Source organism: Tachysurus vachellii, chromosome 4, assembly GCF_030014155.1.
Source record: "Tachysurus vachellii isolate PV-2020 chromosome 4, HZAU_Pvac_v1, whole genome shotgun sequence".
Taxonomy (NCBI): domain Eukaryota; kingdom Metazoa; phylum Chordata; class Actinopteri; order Siluriformes; family Bagridae; genus Tachysurus; species Tachysurus vachellii.
In genome coordinates, this window is record NC_083463.1 from 16454893 (window position 1) to 16471363 (window position 16471).

Genomic DNA, 16471 nt, shown 5'->3' on the forward strand with positions numbered 1-16471 from the left:
CTTATTCAGGCCAGGTAGCAAATGAATCACTCAGCAGACACAAGGGACTGTATATAAGGAGAAGAACTAAGTCACATACTTCATCAGATACTTGAGTCTAAACACGCAATCAGTGACACTCTATGAAAGATTCTTAACGAGAAGCAGATATTCCCTTTCTATCTCTCTCACACAAAACCCGTACACACACACAAACACATACACACAATCCAAATATTTTTACACTGATTACCTGACAGATAAAGCTCATAACATGATGAATGATACCCTCTGTAAAATCCAAAGAATCAATAACACGTTTGTTTTTCTGCTTAATGAGTAATGCAGCCATGATGCCTTTGATTTAATACATCACAGGTTTGGCTTTATTAATCAATATTTCACTACCTGACAGTAAATATGTGCTGTTTGGTATAGCAATAGATGGTAAAAAAAAATCTGGGGCCTTATTTTTAAAACTATCCTAAATTTCATAGGTTTGAAGCTAAAACTGGAATCTATGAAATATAAAACTCATAAAATTGTCATTATACGTTAAACTATTATGTAGCCCACGCAAACTGAAAGACTTGCCAACATACTTTGTTACATTAGTGTGCTGACAGCAAAGCATTCAGTCATACTAGTGTAACACAAGTCACTGGGATGTGTAAGTAATAAAGGATGCATTGTGTAATTTAGCATAATATTGGCTCAAGTAAATGATTTATACAGAGCAGTAAAGCAAGCTGATTTACTGTAATATACTGAGTTATATACTCAGTTTTTAGGTACACCTACCTGGTATCAATCAGTTAATGTCACCACTTTTCTGAGCATAGTGGCTATTCATATCCAGTATGTAGACATATCTGGTATCTAGTAATATTTAATATCTACTAATATCCACTGTGCTATGGTGATGCCCTCTTTCCATTAAAGGGTGGCATGGAGGATGGCTGACAACCTGTGCATTGCAACAAATCTGCACCAGTCAGTATTTGTATACAGTAGTTTCATTAAGTGCCTGTATAAGGTAGGTTCATATACAGTAAATATTCATGTAATGGTTTTCCATATAGACTAATACAGAGAACCATGCAGCAGGTTGCAATCCATATTGGATAGCCCTTATTGCCATAGCTAATAAACAGTTTATTAAATCATTTTCATAAAGTAATGTTTGAGACAGAGTGCAATCAAATAAAGAATAAGAATAAATCTCCTCAATGTATTGTCTCCCATGTATAGAGATGCATATATTATAGACATGCAGTATACTGTAGAAATACATATTCTTTATGTAAGAGAAAGAGAGGCACAGACAGAAACACAGAGAGAGAGAGAGAGAGAGAGAGAGAGAGAGAGAGAGAGAGAGAGAGAGAGAGAGAGAGAGAGAGAGAGAGAGAGAGAGAGAGAGAGAGAGAGAGAGAGAGATAGTTCCCCCTTTAATGAAAACATTAGTCATTCTGGAAAATTTCCTCACCATGAGCACCATGAGACTAAGGGCTTCTATTTATAGTTTGTCTATTTATTTAGTACAGAGGATTTGAATACATGCAAGCTAATTATTAATTATGAGTTCATTATTAATTATCAAGTGGCTTCCAGTCATCTTGATGAGATGAGAAAGTCACTGAACCATTTAGTATGAGCTCCATCCTCTAAATGTATGCAGAAATTCAGATGAAGGCATATAGTTTTACCCATATTACATAGAGTGATCAACCATAACATTAAAACTACCTCCCAGGTATTGTATAGGTTCCCCTTGTGCCACTGTGTCTGCTCTGACTCAGTGAGGCATGGACTCCTCAAGGTGTGCTGCAGCTTGTTAGCAGCAGATACTGTTAGCTGCGAGGTGGCCTCCAGCATCTCAAACAGATCCTCAAACAGATTGAAATCTGGAGAACTTGGAGGCCAAGTCTGTAAGTCTTGGGCAACCATGACACTGTCGCTGGTTACTTGGACCACTTTTGGAAGGCACTAAGCACTGCATTCTGGGAACACCCCACAAGACATGCTGTTTTGGAGATGCTCTGACCCAGTCATCTAGCCATGACAAAGACTGAAAGTCTCACTCAAAGTCCAAGCAATGGCCTGTTGGCTCTTAGATTTTAACTATTATCATTCCGATGACCAGCTCTGTGTTATAACTGCTGAGCCAACAAGTACTCCATACTTTAGAAATATTCTAGTCTAAATATGACACATGTTGGTGGATGCATTTATGTTTTTATCACTTCTACTGTTTTAACTGTCTACCATACCCCTTATCACTTCTATTCTTTTAACACCCTTTTTTCTCCCTGTCCTTTCTTTTTTTTCTATGTCTTAATAGTACTGACCTCTGCTGACTATCCTTCTCAACACATTTGTCTCTATCTCTTCGCCTCTGTCTGTGAAACAAGTCTCATGAGAGCAGGTTTTTTCAGTAGCCCACCCATCCATCCTGATTATCCCATCAAACCAAAATAGCTCTCGACAGCATCATCCTCTTAGCTGAACCATTTCCCTCTCTCTGCAACCCCCATCAGCCCACATTCACTCCCCCCATCTTCTTCCTCTGCTAACAGGAGGGGCTAAGCATATATATTGGCAATACTGATTAATACTGTGTAGGACCCTCAGAAGAGCTCAAATCTTTCAAGGAATGGATATGCCAATTTGTTGGAAACATTCTGTAGAGATTATGCTCCTGAGTAACAAGAGCACATCACAAGATGCCTTTTCTGAGACATTGTCATGTTGTATGTAACCATGGCCATAAAGAGAAGTATATGGTCAACAGCAGTACTTTAATAAGCTGTGTCATTCAAACAATGCTTGAATTATATTAAGAGGCACAATGTGTGTAGAGAAAACATTCCCAACACAATTCCCCACACCATCCCCACTACCTCCATCCTGTAACCTAAAGCATGTTAGGTCCATGGATTCATGCTTCATGTTCATGCCAAAATCCGACTGTACATTCATCTAGATGTTCATAGGAAGCAGAGCTTCATCAGGTTAGGTGACATCTTCAACTATCCAGTTGTGAACTACTGTGGCCTTACAGGAGTGGAACAGTATATGGTCTTGTGCTGTTGGAGGCCATCTTCCTCAAGGTTCATTGTTACCATGGTTGTTCATTGTTCATTGTTACCAAGAGTAGTTAGCAGAGATAGCTCAAAACTGTCAAAAATGACTAGCACACAAGGCAAACCACAGTCAAAGTCTCTGAGATCACATTTTCCCCATGCAGATGTCTGATGTGAACATTAACTGAATTAACTTGACCATGCATCTGTAGCCTTACTAGCATGCTTTGAACAGCCTCTATGAACAGCCTCTCAAACTTTCTCTACCTCTCCCTCAATGGAAAATGCCATAGGATCAAGAGTGATGACCAGATATTATTTGAGGGTTGGATGATTCTCAACACAGCAGAGACACTGAAATGTATGTGGGTGTTACATTCTTACATTAGGTACAGCAGGCATACAGTGGGTTTTAAAGACTGTGTACACTTACTGGTCACTTTATTAGACACTTCTTCCTTGTTAGTCCACCTTGTAGGTGTGCAGTTAGACACTACAGCCCACATTGTCCATGCTCAGTTTGTGTTCATCGTCTGTAGCCCTTCCTCAATGTCAGCTTCTGACCACAGAATTGCTTTTGCTCGGATATTTTCGTCTAGTAGGCTTTCGCTGTTCCTACCTAGCAATGGCACTGGGATTTTTCAAAATTCCAGCAGCAACCTGACACTATGTTGATAATGACCAACTACCCACAATTCTTTCTTTTCAACTCCTAAAAACAGCAAAAAGGAGCTGATTGGTCACAGTTATTAATTGTATCCAAACTAAAAGAGATTTATAGTCCTTTATTACTTCCTTATGTACCTACAGCTTATATACTTCAGTTCTTTTACAGAACATTTTAAAACAAGTTTTGCCTTGACATTGACTGCATTTGTGACCTATGCTTTTTCCTGTTTGTTTGGTTTGAATGTTGGATTGTCTTCCATTTTAAATCTAGTCCAGTCATCTTGCTTTGTTTGCCAATCTGTCTTACTGTACCTTCTGAATTTCTGTTAAGTTTATGACCAGTAATTCACAGTATTATGAATAGATGTTTTTGGTAAAAAGGCTGATGTGATCTTAGAACTAAATGTACAAAAACTGTCAAACTAACATTAAGCCTTTACAGATAATACAACACAAATTCCAAGGCAGATGCAAGAAAGTAGAGGAGCAACAAAATTCCCATTTTCCATCCACAAATTAGCCCAAGGCTTGACACATTTTCCTAAATGTTTGTGAGCTACAGTTAATTGTAAATAGTTAAATATAATATCACAGACACTTCAGTGATGTTTCCCTGTTGTTTAAAAAAAATGCTTGATAGTGTTGTGGCAGCATTGGTGCCCTACACTATGCATCTGTTTAAATCTTTGTATCCAAATTTGACAAAATTCCTATTTAGTAAAGAAATAATTTAACACTGGAATTCAGCAGAATGGTGATAGCTTGTGTTTCTCCATGATAAACCTAAAATACAGCAAGAGATAAAATTAGTACCAGCCTGAATGATGAATTCACAACAGGATATAGTGCAGTGCTGCCATCATGTACAGTTTTTGTGTATATGTGTGTGTGTGTGTGTGTGTGTGTGTGTGTGTGTGTGTGTGTGTGTGTGTGTGTGTGTCTGTGTTAAAGCTTAATTCCCCATTGTCCATGCAAAATAGTGAAATCAATTCAATTCCAGGTACAACACTTTTAAAAACCTAAAAACACCACTATCCAAAGAAGCTTTTACAAACCCCACAAGAAGTTCCTTTCTGGGTATTATTTGGATTGGTTGATGATTAGCAACAAACATCCAACATGTTGGTAGTGCTGCTTCATTTAATCATATCAGGTTCTAATCTGACCTGTCAGTGGTCAAGTGTTAATTCAATAAAAACAACTTTGATTTTGAAAAATACTTTCTCATGAATATACCACATTTGCAGCTGTCCAGCATAAGTCAAAACCTATGGCTGAGATCTGACTGATTATGTCTATGTAATTTCAATAAGTCTTTATTACAAATTTGTGGTGCAGAAACTTCTCGCAAAATATGTGCGCCATAGTGTATGTGTGTGTGTGTGCGCGCACGTGTGTGTGTGAACACAAAAATGGAGGACATCTGTGGGTGGCAAGTGAAGGCTTTTCAAGCTAATTATCTATTTGGACAAAGATCAAACACCTCACAGTGGGAAATTCATGCTCAATGTGCCTGTCAAACAGGTTCCTCTTTGCTAGCTGAACTCTCTCTCTCTGTTGGTGACCAATAGAGAAAAAAAACGAAGAGAAGACTAAATGAATACCAGAACATGAGCAGAAAATGTTGACAACAACAAATAATTCTAGTGGCCTTTCTAGTGGTGTAGTGACAGAACTAGTGTTACTATGTTGAATCAACACATGAATAATATACTGTAAAGCTACACTTTATTAAACCTGGAAACAGTAAAGTAATTACATACCGTAACTGCACAACTGACTTGTTGTTAAATAAATAAAATACAACAAACACCATGCCTCCTCAATGCTACAACAAATTTTTAAAAAATAATCATTCTACTTAATTACTTAAAAAGAATATTAAAAAGCATTTTTAATAATATATATATATATATATATATATATATATATATATATATATATATATATAAAATACAAAATAAAAATGCATACTTAAATGTAAAGTTGAGGCAAGGTTGGGGTATTGTCTGTTATTTATATGAATGCTAAATAAATAGATTTCTTTCCTGCATGCTTGTGTTGAATTTGAATTTTTTGAAGGAAAAAAGTTCATTAATTAATGTCAACATCAAAAGAGTAATGACTGAATAAATACATTGAGCTTTTTCATAGGATATAGCTAAACATAATGCACAAAACAAGTTTTTATATTTTTTATATTCAATTGCCATATTCACTGTTTATTCCACATCCGATTTGATGAAGCCTCAAAGAAGTTCACCACCAGGACTGATGCATACCCAGTGTGAAGCACAGGGGTGGATCAGTGATGGTTTGGCCTGCAATATCATGGCATTCCCTAGGCCCCCTCGTGTAACTGCCAATTACTATCGAATCATTCTGGTGGACTGTGTGCACCCAATGGCTCAAACATTGTACCCTGAAGTTGGTGCGGTGTATCAGGATGATGCATTAATACACACAGCAAGACTGGTGACAGAGTGGTATGACGAACATGAAAGTGAAGTTAAACATCTCCAATAGCCTACCCATGACAAACTAAATTATAAGGTGTTTTGGAGGAGTGAGTCAGGAAACATTTTCCTCTGCCAGAATCATGTTGTGACCTGGCCTCTGTTCTGCAAGAATCCTTCTGTCCACCATACTAATAAATTATTGTTGTCTAAACCCAGGTGTTTAATTTTGATTGTGCCACCACCAAAAAGAGAGAAATTACAAAAAGAGATTTTTTTTTTACAAAATGCACAATACATATAACAATTACAGAATGGACCATTGTTTTTTTTTGTTTGTTTGTTTGTTTTTCAATTAACTGGCATTAATTTATTGCAAAGCATTACAACAGAGCAGACCACTGTGTCCTGTTCAGTAGAGGAGCAAGTTAGAGGAGAGCCAGAAGTGCTGCTGCTACACACACCCAATGCTACTGTATTTCACAGGTAGCATGCTTTAGGTCATAAGCAGTTCCTGACTAGAATCACAATAAGCCCATTGTTTTGTAAGAGAATACTCAAGTGATTTTTCAACCTAATCTCTATCTGCATGATCTGTAACATATGTGTGACACCACAGTCAAGTATTTAGTTTCTCTGTACAAAAAGCGTACAAACTCAGGTCTGTCCCATCATAAAGTCTTTAACAAAATGTTGGAATATTGTATGTGGTAATCACTCAACAATGACATAAAATGTTAAAATAGCAATTTTAAAAAAAAACCTTTAAAAAAAATGTACTTGTGCTTTGCACCTCATGGAGAATGAGCAGATGGTGTCTGCTCCAGATGTCATCTTCTCCAATCCAAGATCAAAATAGTCATATTTAAATAAATGTTTAAAAAAGCTACCTTGGAAATAGCAAATCTAAAAGCTTAAGTAATCCAACAGAAAATTGCTTCAACAAAACTCTTTTAAAGTATTTGCTATATCTTTGCTCTGATGAAAAATACCTGGATATAAAAAGAACGGTAAGAAGTTTTATTAAAAAAGGAATTTTTTTTTTTTTTTTTTACAAATTTTTAAACAAAAAATCCAGACATCCATCTTCTTTGTACCAAACAATAAAGTGCAGTACTAAAATCTAAGCTCTATATACCAATTTCAATGTGAAAACAAAAAATATTTTGAGAATTTAGTTGTTCTTGACTGTATCAGTATGACTTTATTTGAACAGCAGCTTTATTAGTCCTAGACAAAAGCATAGAGAAAATTTACTCCAGCTTTGAAGGATATACAGGGGTGAAATGAAGACAGTCATTCAAGTATCTTCCCTACACTGCATACTCTTCATAACTGTGCTAATGTTCAGTCCAGATTCACAGAAGAAAGCGTTCGCAGGCAATTTATCTGCAGCACCTTCTATACACTGAATATCAGCATACACTGCTGTAAAGCTGTAAAGCAAAGAGGCAATTTTCATAATGTGGAAGCTCTCTATATTCTCATTGTACAGGGTAAAAACAATCCACATTTTGAAAATACATCTGGCAACGTGGTACAGCCTGATAGTCTTTGTAGAATTTATTGTAGATTTAATACAAAAATAAATAGCATAGTGGTAGAGGGTAGCTTGGTTAAAATATGTTGTTGCAGAACATGACATACAGAGAAAGTCTGATATGTTGATATGCTTCTGCCAGAATAGTGATATTCACTGAATTTATGTCAAATGAAATATTTATTTAAATGACTGAATTCTGCTGAAATACTGAAGATGAAGATTGAACTTTTATACAATTTAACACGTCAGTCACTTCAATTCAATCTTCAGTAATGGCGAATAAACATAGCTAGCTATCACAAGCTAACATGTCAGGTTAACAATGCCATCGGAAAATTACTTAATAGTGAAAAAAGTTAGGCTATATAACTAAATATTATGCTCACTTGAAACTGCCATATGATAATAATCTAGTTTTTGCTAAAATTGGTTAACTACTCTCACAGCCCTAAACGTGGTTTTGGACCATGCCCCTGTCACTAACCCATCCTCTTGTGTGATGTCTGCAATGACTGATGTTCTTTTAGAGGATGAAAAAATGACTCATGATTGTGTTATGCTTACACATCCATCCATCCATCCACCTTCTACCGCTTATCCGGGGCCGGGTCGCGGGGGCAGCAGTCTGAGCAGGGACACTCAGACTTCCCTCTCCCCAGACACTTCATCCAGCTCTCCCAGGCCAGCCGAGAGACATAGTCCCTCCAGCGTGTCCTAGGTCTTCCCCAGGGCCTCCTCCCGGTTGGACATGCCCGGAACACCTCCCCAGGGAGGTGTCCAGGAGGGATCTGGAACAGATGCCCGAGCCACCTCAGCTGACTCCTCTCGATGTGGAGGAGCAGCGGCTCTACTCTGAGCTCCTCCCAAGTGACCGAGCTCCTCACCCTATCTCTAAGGGAGCGCCCAGCCACCCTGCGGAGGAAACTCATTTCGGCCGCCTGTATCCGGGATCTTGTCCTTTCGGTCATGACCCAAAGCTCATGACCATAGGTGAGGGTAGGAACGTAGATCGACTGGTAAATAGAGAGCTTCGCCTTGCGGCTCAGTTCTTTCTTCACCACAACAGACCGGTATATCAACCGCATCACTGCAGAAGATACACTGATCCGCCTGTCGATCTCCCGCTCCATCTTTCCCTCACTCGTGAACAAGACCCCAAGATACTTAAACTCCTCCACTTGAGGCAGGAGCTTTCCACCAACCTGAAGGGGACAAGCCACCCTTTTCCGGCTGAGAACCATGGCCTCGGACTTGGAGGTGCTGATTCTCATCCCCGCCGCTTCACACTCAGCTGCAAACCGTCCCAGGAAGGTCCTGATTTGAAGAAGCCAACAGGACAACATCATCTGCAAAAAGCAGAAACGAAATCCCGTGGTCCCCAAACCGGACTCCATCCGGCCCCCGACTGCGCCTAGAAATCCTGTCCATATAAATAATGAACAGGACCAGTGACAAAGGGCAGCCCTGCCGGAGTCCAACATGCACCGGGAACAAGTCTGACTTACTGCCGGCAATGCGAACCAAACTCTTGCTCCGGTCATATAGGGACCGGACAGCCCTTAGCAGAGGGCCCCGGACCCCATACTCCCAGAGCACCCCCCACAGATCACCACGAGGGACACAGTCGAATGCCTTCTCCAGATCCACAAAGCACATGTGGACTGGTTGGGCAAACTCCCATGAACCCTCCAGCAACCTGGTGAGGGTATAGAGATGGTCCAGTGTTCCACGACCGGGACGAAACCCGCATTGTTCCTCCTGAATCCGAGGTTCGACTATCGGCCGAATTCTCCTCTCCAGTACCCTGGCATAGACTTTTCAGGGGAGGCTGAGGAGTGTGATCCCCCTGTAGTTGGAACACACCCTCCGGTCCCCCTTCTTAAACAGAGGGACCACCACCCCAGTCTGCCAGTCCAGAGGCACTGTCCCCAGCCGCTACGCAATGTTGCAGAGGCGTGTCAACCAAGACAGCCCCACAACATCCAGAGACTTGAGGTACTCAGGGCGGATCTCATCCACCCCCGGTGCCTTGCCACTGAGGAGCTTCTCAACCACCTCAGTGACCTCAGCTTGGGGGATCGATGAGTCCTCAACTGAGCCCTCTGCCTCTGCTTCCTCAGTGGAAGACATGTCGGTGGGGTTGAGGAGATCCTCGAAGTACTCCTTCCACCATCCAAGAATGTCCCCAGTCGAAGTCAGCAGATTCCCACTCCCACTGTAAACAGTGTGAGCAGGGCACTGCTTCCCCCTCCTGAGGCACCGGACGGTTTGCCAGAATTTCTTCGAGGCCAACCGATAGTCCTTCTCCATGGCCTCACCGAACTCCTCCCAGACCCAAGTTTTTGCCTCTGCAACCACCCGGGCTGAAGCTCGCTTGGCCCTCCGGTACCTATTAGCTGCCTCCGGAGTCCCCCGAGCCAACCAAACTCGATAGGACTCCTTCTTCAGCTTGACGGCATCCCTTACTTCCGGTGTCCACCAACGGGTTCGGGGATTGCCGCCACGACAGGCACCGGAGACCTTACAGCCACAGCTCCGCGCGGCCGCGTCGACAATGGAGGTGGAGAACATGGTCCACTCAGACTCAATGTCTCCAACCTCCCTCGGGATCTGGTTGAAGCTCTGCCGGAGGTGGGAGTTGAAGATCTTTCTGACCGGAGACTCTGCCAAACGTTCCCAGCGGACCCTCACAGTACGTTTGGGTCTGCCAAGTCTGTCCAACTTCCTCCCCGGCCATCGGATCCAACTCACCACCAGGTGGTGATCAGTTGACAGCTCCGCCCCTTTCTTTACCCGAGTGTCCAAGACATACGGCCGGAGGTCAGATGAAACAAAGTCGATCATCGACCTCCGACCTAGGGTGTCCTGATATGCTTACACACTCATCTTCAAATGCTATTACAGAGACTCCACTAAATAATGCTGATTTTGAATTGTTTGTTGATGGTTCAGCTCAAGTCATTGGAGGGAATAGGAAAGTGATATTAAAAGGAGGTGATAAGATAATTCAGAACAAGCGGGAACTTTAAATTTTTGAATTGCTTTGAAATGCCCATCCCTCTCCCCTGTCAATCACAGCAACTCTGACCAGTCATAGGCATACATCAGTAAGCTTATGTATGTAGTAGATGGCAGAGAGCGCTTTCCTCAGAGGCTGTTGCACTGCCTTGTGAGGCAGCATAAGCAGCAGATTAAATAGAAAGAGTTGGCAAGTTTTACATGTTTCAGAGGTACCAGATGTTAGCCTTCACCTCCCTGGATGTTAGCTGTTGTGGGGTAGGAGACAGCTAAACAGTGGGGTGGAATAGGCAGGTGAGAAGCATGAGGAGAAAATGGAAAAAAAAAAAAAAGAACTTTTATTTATTTTGTGTGTGTGTTTGTGTGTGTGTGTGTTTGTGTGTGTGAATGAATCAGAGGTTCAGAGGGTTATTACCTCTAAATATCTAATTTAACTGGTGGTTCTGGCTCGTACATATCAATACGACTGTGTCTCAGCTTAGACAGGTCCTTTTATAAATAGCAGTTGTAATTTAACTTAATTCATTCAGCAATATGCTACAATCATCTATGGTCTGAATTAAATTACTATGAATACATTGGTGTAATTTAGAGTTCAAACTAATTAAAGAGGGGACAGTGTGTGCATTTGTGCTAAGAGTGATAATTATGTATTATATAATTACATATCATATGTAATCAGTGGTTCTTTGCCATGTATCCCATAACATTTGCAAACGGTCCCAAAATGCTTCAGTGTTGAAAAATGTCCACATTAAAAAGATGATGCTGCACAGTTCAGTGATATCAGTGGCTACTTTGAAAAAGTTTCCCAGCATGAAATTAGTTAATCCTTTTTTCTTTCTTGTATTAGTCATCTAAACATGGTAAAGCTCATAAAGCAGAATCGCAACATACATATGAAAACAATTCTAAATGAAATCACACACAAACACACACACACTCTCTCTCTCTCGCTCTCTCTCTCTCTCTCTCTCTCTCTCTCTCTCTCTCTCTCACCATGGCAACGCACAAGAATATCCTGAAATAAGACAGAGATACAAAAAGAAAAACTGCATAAACTGAAAGGAAAATATATAGAAAGTCTCCACATTAACTAACAAACTGCTATTTTCAGATTATTCCAGCAACAGCTGACAACAAATAAAATGTTTTAATCGCAGCATATTTAAACTTTAAACAGCAGAAACTCTGATCTGGTTCATTTAGTGGTCTAATCATAATGAAAGAAAGAACATTATATGATGAAACAAGGAACAAGTTTAAACAGAGTTAGTGTGTGGTGTAAAGTCTTTCCCGCTCTCGTTCCCTCTCTGACTTTGGAGTTAGATCAAACATCTGACACTATGCCAGTTACTACAGTATCAGTCAAACTCCACAGAGACACATCAAGCATGGCTACATATGGCTTTTTAATATTTCATCAGTCATCTTAGAATTCCTTACGACTTGCCTATGAGACACAACACTCTGAGCACATTTAGGGCACAAACAAACCATGCTGTTGTTTAGAACTGGGATTGAACAACTTTGACTGAGATAAAAATATAAAAACACAAATTGCACAAATTAGATCAGTAATATTTGGTTCAGTATCATTAAGGTTAATGTAAGATAGGAATAGTGTTTGCTGTTTGGAAAAGAATGCTACTCTATAAGTAGAGAGGTGCTCCAAAAACATCCTTCATCTCCATCTCCTGCATCAGGACTGTTTCAGTTAAAGCAGGTGCAACTAGATTTTCATGCAAACACACTGTGAATTTCTAATCTTCTACTCTAGGTAGGAGAAAGAGAGAATGAAAGAGAGAGAGAGAGAGAGAGAGAGAGAGAGAGAGATGTTCTTTATGCTGATGTCATTAAACTGGAAGAGGAGATGAAAATAAATTAAAGTTTTAAAAAAATGCTTTCATTTTATGTAGGTCAGAGGCTGCTACCTGTTAAATAATGAAAAAGAATGTGATGTGTAGGACAGTGTGTGTGTGTGTGTGTGTGTGTGTGTGTGTGTGTGTGTGTGTGCGTGCGTGTGTGTGCGTGCGTGTGTGTGTGTGCGTGCGTGCGTGTGTCTGTGTGTGTGTGTGTGTGCGTGCGTGCACGTGTGTGTGTGTGTGTGTGTCTGTGTGTCTGTGTGTGTGTCTGTGTGTGTGTGCGTGTCCACACATGTGCATGTGTGTGCATCATAAGTGTGTTGAATCAAATATGAATAGTGTAATTGCTGCTGCTGCGGTCAGGGTGGACCTGAATCTGTCAAATCTAGATTTTGCGATCTCTGTTTGGTCTCAGTAGCATAGACCTATCGGGTTCAATCATTCCTATTTACAGTCTGTATTGGGGAACACTTAAACATGTATATGATATACAGTATATAAAAAAAAATCACATAATACTGAGCAGTGTATATATCTGTGTAATAAGTGTATACTGTATAAGTAACACTGAATCTGCTTTATATTACTGTAAAGAAAACAAATATGGTGTATCAGAATTCTGACATCAATAAATTTAGATATACTATTACATTTAGATGTACTACACTATATGATCAAGCGTATGTGGACACCTGGCCATCACAGCTTTTTTCCCAAATTGTTGAAACAAAGCACACAATTGTATAGAATGATGCTGCATGCAAAAACATGACTTTCCGAAGTTTGTGTTGACAAACTTTTGTGGCCTTCTTTGAGACTTGACCTCAATTGAACTGAAGGATTTTGGGATGAACAGGAATTCCAAATGCCATGCTATGCCAATGCCACAATAACGACTGAATGAGCCATGCTCTCAATAGCCACAATCCAAAAGCATTCCCATGAAGGATGTGGGATCAACAAGCACATTTGGGTCTTCAGGCGTCCACATACTTTTACATTTACGGCATTTGGCAGACACCCTTAACCAGAGCCACTTACATTTATACAGCTGAGCAATTGAGGGTTAAGGGCCTTGCTCAAGGGCCCAGCAGTGGCAGCTTAGTGGTCCTGGGAATCAAACTCACAGCCTTCTGAAGACTAGTCCAATGCCTTAAACACTGAGCTACCACTTCACTACTTTTGGCCATATAGTGTATTTCATTTCAAATTCAGACAAATACACTGTACATGAACAAACATGGCTACAATTCATGTACATACAATTAAATAAAGTCATGTTCTCCATTAGAAGACACGATGAAAAAAATCAGCAGGGCTGAAATGAGATATGCACAAGACAGCCATTAGGAGTTAGTGTGTGTTTGTGTGTGTGTGTTTGGGTACATTTCTGTATGTGTGTGTTTGTGTGTGTGTGTGTTTGGGAAATTTTTGTATGTGTGTGTTTGTGTGTGTGTTTGTGTGTGTTTGGGTGAGTGTGTGTGTGTGTGTGTGTTTGGGTGTTGGTAAACACTTGCATTGTCCAATAAAAAAACATTTGTATTTTGATGAGAATTCAGATTTAAATTAGACTAAAAGAGGCAGAAAGTGAGCATGAGAAACAGAATGATAATTCAAAACAGGCATAAAATAGTCACAGATGGCATTTTGTTCAACTGTACATAATCATGTACTCTTCAGAGACCTGAGTGCATAAGTAGTACATCAGTGTCTCTGTGTGAGTGTGAGAGTGATAGTGACTAACACTAGTAATACAGCTTAACACTAATATAGCTGTACTATGCACTTTTTCTCTGGTCTGTTGTAAAGATAAAGCAACATAAGAAAAAAAAGAAGAGAATTCATAAAAAGGATGACAAAAAAATTCACTCGACTTAAACTACACCAGAAATTGGAATATTCTTAGTTACCATAGAAACATGCCCATCAAGTCAGGGGAGTATTTCATGTATTTTTGAGTGCTTATAAGAGAAGTAGAGAGAGAGAGAGAGAGAGAGAGAGAGAGAGAGAGAGAGAGAGAGAGAGAGAGAGTGAGAGAGAGAGAGAGAGAGAGAGAGAGACTTTCCCTCTAATAATCAGCGCTGAAACAAAATAAATAAAACAAATAAAATGTAATGCAATTTAAGTGGCTACTTAAATTATTTTAAATTATATGTATAATCTTAAGTATAATGTGAAAATGTAAGTTATGTATAAATATATTATTCAAAATACAATTTAAGCCCAAAACTGACGAATACGTGCTTATATCTTTCCACAGTTTGTATTTAAATGCTTTTGGCTTATGAGTATTGAAAGTTTCTAATATGAAACTTAATAAACCATCTGATTAGTTAAACTTTGTACATGCTGTAAATTCTCACCTGTCAAAAACAGACATTTCTAAATCCAGTATTATTTAATTTTACTATTAATATTCTGCATACAATTGCTATTACTGAACAGAACTTCAGCCTTGGTAAATCACATTACTGGTACTGATTGAATGAAAGTAGAAGTGTATATTCATAAAGGTAGAAATCCTCTGGAGACCCTGTTAATACTAAGTCAGCTTGCATATTTTCTGCATGTTTTACACACACAAACATTTATCAAGTCAATGCTATATGAAATTGCAACAGGTGTTAATAGAAAACAGACGACAATAAAAACAGAGCTGTCTCTGTTGTTATATAATAATATAACATAATATAATCTATCCACCATAGCTGCAGTTGGACAACTGGTTCAGTACACCTGACTAGCTTTGTCACCATGCATTGTTGGTTCTCAGTTGTCACATCCATACAGTACATAAACAATAGATGGCTTTTTATATCTGTTTTCAAAGACTTCCAATCTGGCATCTTATCTAAGTGATGTTATCAAGAGTGAAAAATACAATTAATAATGAAAAGAATGAGATGATAATATGAAACAGCTGATACATAGTCGTAATAATGAGGGTGTGATCATTTTGCAAAGATCTGAGGACTAGTGTATGTAGTTCTGGAATAGGATATTCCTAGAATAATTAATATTATTGACTCTTAATAATTAAAATTATTAACACTAATCAGCAAACCTCAGGAAAAGCAAAGTATTAAATACAACCTATAAAGCATGTTTCAGTATTAATAAGCAAATGCAAAAACCTTATTAGTACCCAGGAACTGTTGCTAAAAACTCTGAAAAGTTCACTACTAAATTAAATCCCTCTGAATTAATATTAATGAAGTCCACCTGCAATATGTGTAATGAGGAAACTGCTTATTAACTGCACAGTGCATGGAGAAGGGTCAGCGTTGTTTGGTCTCTGGTGTGCTGACCTACAGCTAAATGACAACAAGTTGATCTCTTTGGGATCTGATCCAGTCACACACAGTCAGTATGGTCTTAAATTTGCAACAATTACAGTGTTATGCACAGGTTAATATTATATTGTAACTTGAATTAGAGGGGACACTAGTGGTGTCATCATTAAAGAGAGTGTGAAGAGAAATAAACTGCATTTCTAACATTTGAACATATTTCACTTTGCCATCTTTATTGAAGTCTCTATCTAGTACTCCAAGAGTCGTGTGTACAGACAATGTCCCTCTATCAGTATTCTTGTTTTAGTGAGGAACATCTAATCTGTGCTACTACCATTAAATAAAAGAAGTTTCATGCAAGATTTAACTAACGTAACCGACTCAGATACAGTGTGCAGCACTGAAGGTCCGTTCCCAGCAAGATGAAAGAAGATTAAGAGGAATATTATAGACTTTCATTATGCATACACAAAGAACAATTACTCTGTGCCTGACATACACCATGTCACCGTCATTAAGCTTATGTGAAACCCCAACCTAATCAAATCTGGAAAACACAAGTCCA

General features: G+C 39.3%; 1 protein-coding gene across 1 annotated transcript in view; it reads right to left on the reverse strand.

The window, feature by feature from the left end:
* The window catches only part of LOC132844522 (copine-9-like), a 79826-nt gene that overhangs the window by 34217 nt on the left and 29138 nt on the right, over positions 1–16471 (reverse strand). The window lies entirely within an intron of this gene.